Genomic DNA, 7022 nt, shown 5'->3' with positions numbered 1-7022 from the left:
CACACACACTAAAATGTAAAATAATAATACAACAAAAAATAGGTATGATGGCACAGGTTATCACCCCAGCTCTTCAGAGCTGATTCTGACTTCAAGGCCAGGCTGGGCAACATACTGCATCCCTATCTCAATAAATAAATAAATAAACAGGTAGATAAATAAATAAATAAATAAATAAATAAATAAATAAATAAATAAATATTTTGAAGTGGTTGCTTTGATGAATATATACAAAATGAAATGGAAACATAGCATCTAAAGGGAAGGGTTGCTATTTTTTCCTATTGGTGAAGAATCGCTCCTTGTGTGCGGTTTCCCTCTGGAGAATGGCCAAGAGTAACTACAGGAAGCTCCAAAGCAAGTCTTTGTCACAGTCCAACCATGTTGTTTGTTCACCCAAGAAAAAGTAAGATGTTCCTTTACCTTTCACAAGGAAACAAGTTGGCATTGGTTATGTCACAGCTGTTCCTGTTCTGAGGCTGTGAAACAGTGGAAGAGACCATTTGTTCAGTTCATTGCTTTTCATAGCTTCATGCTGAGCAGTGATGGCACTCAGGAGGCAGAGCAAGGTGGATCTCTGTAAGTTCAAGGCCAGCCTGGTCTGAAAGCAAGTTTCAGAACAGCCAGAGATACACAGAGAAACCCTGTCTTGAGGAACAACAAGAACAACAAAAATGACCTCAGAAATAAAGTCCTGTATTTATTTATTCAGGGACTTTTTTTTTACCTTGACTTATCACTTGAATTTACTTTTTAAATCTGAGAAAATGCAATCGTTTTTTTCACAGTTTCGCTGTATGACAGGAAATTTTCTTCAAACACACTTTCTTATCTTTCTAAATGAAAAATCTTTCTGTGGAACTTTCCAAAGAATAAAATTTCCCTTCCTGATTTGGAGCAGACCAAACTACCAGCACTCTGAGATGCACAGCAAATCAGCAGCGCACTTCCCCCTGTAACAAAACCTGCATCTGTGAGGTGGTTGCAGCAGAGTGGGAGGGGCACACAGCTCCACCCACAGACTGAGTGCTGGCTTTCCATCTCATCCGCAGAAATCCCACAGTGCATCTTCTGAGGAAATTGGGAGCATGGGGACCTTGGGAGAGGGTTGAACGGGAGGAGAGAGGTAGGGAGGGGAGCAGAGAAAAATGTAGAGCTCAATAAAAATAATAATAATAATAAAAAAGAAAAGAAAAGAAAACCCACAGTGCAGACTTTGCAATGGTTGCCAACCAACTGAGGCCCCAAGTTTCTCTGAGAAATAGCGTGGTTAGAAAATCTTGGTGTTTCCTCCTCACCGCTGTACCGCACCTGCGCCTCTCATCTCCTCTAAGGTGCAGAGGCAGAACTGCATCTTTCAACCCCGTCTCTTTTATCTGATGCAGTGGATGACAGGTAATCTAGCTGAAAGTTCCGACAATTGCACCGCCAGAAAAACACTGGCTGATGAAATCCAAGCAGTTATCACACTAACCATCACCTGTCAAGCCTCTTGCTTCAATTTAAGGGCGCATCAATTTTCTGAAGAGGAAATCAAGGGCAAAGAATAAAAGCGCTTCAGATAAACACTGACAAAGGCCCTTTCTGCTTTTTTTCTTTTTCTTTTTTTTTTTTTAATTTATGATGGGATGTACTATCATAGGTTGCTCCGTGAGGTTTTATCAACTGTCCTGATACATCCCAGATAGCTCAGAATTCTTTGGCCATTGATGAAGTGCTATACAGCTCTCACAGAAAGGGCAGAAGATTTCCAACTGAAAATTACTTTCACTAAATACCACAAAGATATTGAAGGCAGAGAGCAGGTGGAGATGGGACAAATGACAGCGGTGTCTAACAATGAACCTCTCAGTTCTCCGGGATGGCAGACAAGACTGATTAGAGTAAGAACACACAATAATGTTTTCTTAAAGCCAGGAAGCATACTGTATAAAGTGTCAGGTACAAAGGCTTCGGATATTCTTTGTGGTGAACTGAGAATCTGGTGCTGCTGGCTGTACTTACAGTGTGGCCCATCACAGCTACCAGGCCAAGGCGTACACATGCAAGCTCTGGCGAGGGTAGAGAAGAGGGACAGAAGTGAATGAAATCACGGGGAAGATCATGTGAAACACAACTTGGGCTTTTACAAAAAGCTCTGTTCGACTTTGGGGATTGCAAACCATAGGGTGTGGTGCTGGCATTTCACTCTGGCTGTCCTAGGATTTGAGGGGCATGGTTTGAAGAGGAAACAATGGGTAGGGCAGAGACTCACGTTTTCTGCTAGTTTTTGAGGTACTTGGAATCGGCCTAGGGCTGTGTACAGGCCAGGCATGCATTCCATCCATGACCTTTCGCTTGGAGACGGTCTCATTACTCGGATCTGAACCCCTCTGTAACCACAGCAGGCCTTAAACATCAGAATCCTCCTGCTTCAGCCTCCCGAGTAGCTGTGATTTTAGGCTTGCATCTCTCCACTGAAATATTACTTTTGATTGATCTTAAGTTATACAATTTAACGTGCGGTGAGCTGGAATTTTCCCGCTGCTGGTGTCTCTAGCAACCCTGAGTCCCCTGGAAAGTGGCAGCTGAGGCTCCTGAAGGATTGAGTGTCAGTGTTTCCTCAAATTGGGAGCCATGTGTAAAACAGCAGGGTGGAAACCTGCAAGTGAGGGTGGAGAGCAAGACGAATACTCTAGGAACTTTGAAAACCACATGAGAATGGACTCAGCCTGCTGGTCGAGTAAAGGAAAATAGGTATAGACCACCTGAGTGTAGGTAAACTTTTCAGCTTTCCCAGTCAGGTGCACAGCCTGTCCTTTAGATGGGGAGACATAAAGCGATGAGTAAGGATGGGGACAGCGGTTGACACATGCCTAGAATCCTGGCACTTCAGCGATAGACGCAGGAAGACCAAGAACTTAGGGTCACTCTCAGCTACATAAGACCCTGATTGAAGAGAACAATAATAATAATAAACAAGAAACAAACCAAAACAATAACAAAATACTAAAAAAGCAATATATTCTGAGAGGACTAAAATTTGATTTTTTAAAAAACTGTGTTCACCAAAGCTTATAATTTCTGATGTTAGTCGTAGGGACAGTAAAGAAGAAATACTAACAAAATAATTTACCTTTTGGTGTGAATCACATTCACCAATGTGTGTGTGTGTGTGTGTGTGTGTCTGTGTGTGATCTTTTAATGGGAAAATGGTATTTGTTTCCGTGGCACTGTAAGTCTACTTTATATCTGTGTGGTCCTGTATGGTCATTGTCCTATTGGTAAATAGTATATGCTTGACTAATTATTATTTTTTTTTCTCAAGCAGTCTTTAATGAAAACTGTATGAGAAGATGCCCCTACTCCTGCATCTTCTCAATCGTTTCTTCCTTGTATTTGCCCTCTCCTTTCCTACTTGTCGAGACTTGGCTTTCCTTTCCAGGATCTTCTTTCGGTCTTTGTCCAGCTTTAGCCTGGTGATCACCACCTCGCTGGGGTGAATGCCCACGTGGACAGTTGTGCCATTAGCCTTTTCCCGCTGCACCCGTTCAATGCAGATGACGTATTTCTTCCTGTACACTTGGACCACTTTGCCAATCTGCTGGCCTTTGTAGTATCCCCGGACAACCTGAACTTCCTCATCCTTTCGAATGGGCATCGAGCGAACATTGTACTTCTGTCTCAGCTCTTTGGAAAGGGGGGAAGACATGATCTTCCTCCGAATGTGAGAAGGTGCATCGAAATGCCGTTTGCGGTTCTTGCTCCGGTCAGAGGTCACAAAGGGATTGAACTTCATTTTGGCGGCTGCGATCCAGCGATGGCCGCAAGAGGAAAACTTGACTAATTATTGATAAAATAAAGAAATCCCTTTGTGGATGAGAATAAACCACCAACAGTATTAAAGTCGTAAAGCAAAGAAAAGCTATGGACTTTTCATTTGGTGTAGGAAACAGTGCCTCTTTTCTGTGGTCATGGGACAGGCACTCTTGCTAACCACTGGAATCAGAAAGGACAGGGATGTTTTTCTACTGTGCCACACCAACTCCAGTGTCATCTGTGTGACATGACATATGTAATTATACTGGACGGGAGCTACGTGTCCTATGGGACTAGGCTTCCTGGAGGTCAATGGCAGATGGGCCGATATTAGCCACTGCTGAGGCATAGACGGGTTTCTCGATTAGCTGGCTATGCGGGATATGGGCTTTGCACAATCTCATAATAATGATAGTCTGTATATATACAAGACAAAGATCATTCTCTTCAGGAACAGCTCTGGGACAGGGAAGCACAGTATGAACAGCAGAACCTTTGTCATACACAGGGTGTATGATGAGCAAGGGAATAGATGGGTTAATGTTGATGGACAAAGATGGATAGGCTTGCTAGATCCCAACCCCCATGATGTCTACTGCATAAGAAGGTACTAAAAAGTATAGTTCAGCAGGTGCAGAGAACTGATTAGGTATATTTGGTCACTAGGTGAAATAAAGGGTAAGGAAGAGGAAGGGCCATGATAGCGATAATGAGACAGAAACTTTCTATTCATAAGATGAAGCCACTTGCCTGAGGTTTACATTCTCAAGGACAAGATTTCCTCTTCTAAGGATGCTTTATGTCTAACATCTGTTCCTGATAATGTACTTTTCTTAAGTATAGCTGATGTGACTAAAAGAAGCTTTCATACTGTGCCAACCAATGATACATGACCTTCTGATTTGTTCTTTGTTTGAATACTATATAATGAAAACATAAATTCAGTAAAATCGCAGCAGATTCCAACCACTCTCTTGTGTGTTGTGTCTGTCTGTCATTCACCGAACTTGTGCCTTCCTGTTACCAAGACCCTGCTTCTCCCACGTTCTGAGTGGCTCCCCTGAGCTGGTCCGTGGCAATACTGCATTTCTCCTTCTGTGTAAATGTTGCCATGGGAGATATTTCCGAATGTAACCCAAGGTGTTTTTTCATTTACTTCGAGTTTCTAGATATGCCTGTGAGTTAAATCTGGTAGGCTACAACCCAGTTTTTCCCATTTTCTTTTACATTTGTTCCTTTGTTGGGGGGTGGAGGAGAGCGTTGCAAGGAGATCAGAGGGCAGTTTGGGGGAGCTGGCTCTCTCCTTCCACCAAGTGGGTCCTGGCGCTGGAACTCAGTCATCGGGCCTTTAAGAGCCTTTAGTTACCATCTTGCCAGCTGTGCTTTTGTTTAATGCAGATACTTCCTCCATTTACTTGGATCCACTACTAAATCTTCATCCTTTTCGGGGAACTTTTACTCCCCTTCAAGTCATTTGGGACACAATGGAGAGTCGTGCTAGATTTAGGACAGTCTTGGATTTAAGACAACCTTGGCTTTGGTACTTTTTTGGAAAGTTCTGTATTGATTCACTTGGTAACTGCTTCCTGAGACAAAACAAAGCATTTCATACTAAACAAACGATGTGACTTACATACTGTTCTTTGGTGTGAATACGTGATGCCATGAGACTTTGATTTAGAGGAACCAAGCTTTAGAAATATGCAGATTGCCTGAAACCAGCCTTCATCTGAACATGGACAGCTCTCTTCTCCCTAACAAAATCTCTGCTGGGAAACAGGAAAAGGGAACAGCATGTAAGGAGAACCCCTGTCTCCTGGAGGTAGTGGCTGCTGTTAAGCCTTGCTACTGGTCATTAAGGGAAACTGTACTAAGATGAGTGTGTGAGGGGGAGGTAACTGCTTCATTTTCCCTCAGAAAGTTTTGGTCAGAAGTCCACCAACCACACATATCGTTTCCGACTACAGCCCAAGTTACTTCCAAAAGTTTACTGGAGTGAGGCCAAACTCAGCATCTAGATGTGAAGCTGTGCCTGCGTCCCTTTTCTTAATGAAGAGAGCTGCTTTCCTGCCTGTAGAAAACTCAGGCTTCTCCTCCTATACTGTGAGGAAGCTCATGCTGTATCTCTTCCTAGGCTGGTGTTTCAACTGCTGGCTCCCGTTTCGTTCCTTAGATTGCATAATCAGTTTCTTTCTTTCTTTCTTTCTTTCTTTCTTTCTTTCTTTCTTTCTTTCTTTTTTTTCTCCTGCTCCTCCTCCTTTTCCTCCTCTTCCTCCTTCTTCTTTTTCTTCTCCTTCTTCTTTTTAAATTGGTTTTTGAGCCAGGGTTTCTTTTTGTCACAGTCTTGGCTGTCCTGGAACTCACTTTGTAGACCAGGCTGGCCTTGAACTGACAGAGATCCACCTGCCTCTGCCTCCCGGGTGTTGGGATTAAAGGAGTGCACCACAACCACCCAGCTTATCAGTTCCATCCCAGAAAAAATATTATATTTGCAACTCTTAAAGATCCATCTCAAATAGGAGATGCTGACAATGCCCAGTGTTGCCTAATCTGAGGCTTCACATGGACTCCCAGCAGAGTTCTCGGCTAGAGGAAAGGCCTACATAGTTATCCTCAAATCATTTCAGTGGATGCTGCTTGTGAACTGAATTAACAGCCACTAAATAGTGTTAAAATGGGAAAGAAGCAGTGCATTGACTTGGTGTATTTAGAAAATGATTATGTCTTAAGTTTCTAACATTTTTATATGGTAAATCAAAAGTTTCAGTTTTCTTCACCAAAAATTGTGTTTTTGTTTTGTTTTACAAAGAGAACCTGAAATGAAATTAGTTATACATTTGTATATAAAATACATATACATAGGGTGGGTATGGAATTCCAGACCTCTAACCCCAGCACCTAAAAGGCAGAGGCAAGTGGATCTCTATGAGTTTCAGGCCACCAGGGAGACATAGTATATATATATATATATATATATATATATATATATATATATATTTCACAAAATGCATCATTGAACATTATTTCTGACATCTGGTGGGATAAAAATGGTACTTTTAAAAAAATCAAGCTAATGAATTATCTTCCTCCAATCAAGTAGAACAGATAGATCTTAAGTTTTAACTCTAGAGTTTATCATAAAATTTATTAGTAATACAAAGAGAAAATTTTGCCTCATGCAGAAGCTATTGTTTTTAATTTTAATTTTTCAAGACAGGGTTTCT

General features: G+C 41.9%; 1 pseudogene; it reads right to left on the bottom strand.

Moving 5' to 3' along the window:
• Positions 1-3341: 3341 nt before the first annotated feature.
• Positions 3342-3810, bottom strand: LOC142834967 (large ribosomal subunit protein uL24-like; annotated as a pseudogene).
• Between the last annotated feature and the right edge of the window lie 3212 nt (positions 3811-7022).

This window comes from Microtus pennsylvanicus, chromosome 14 (genome assembly GCF_037038515.1).
Source record: "Microtus pennsylvanicus isolate mMicPen1 chromosome 14, mMicPen1.hap1, whole genome shotgun sequence".
NCBI classification, from domain to species: Eukaryota; Metazoa; Chordata; class Mammalia; order Rodentia; family Cricetidae; genus Microtus; species Microtus pennsylvanicus.
This window is presented reverse-complemented; position numbering and strand designations above follow the sequence as displayed.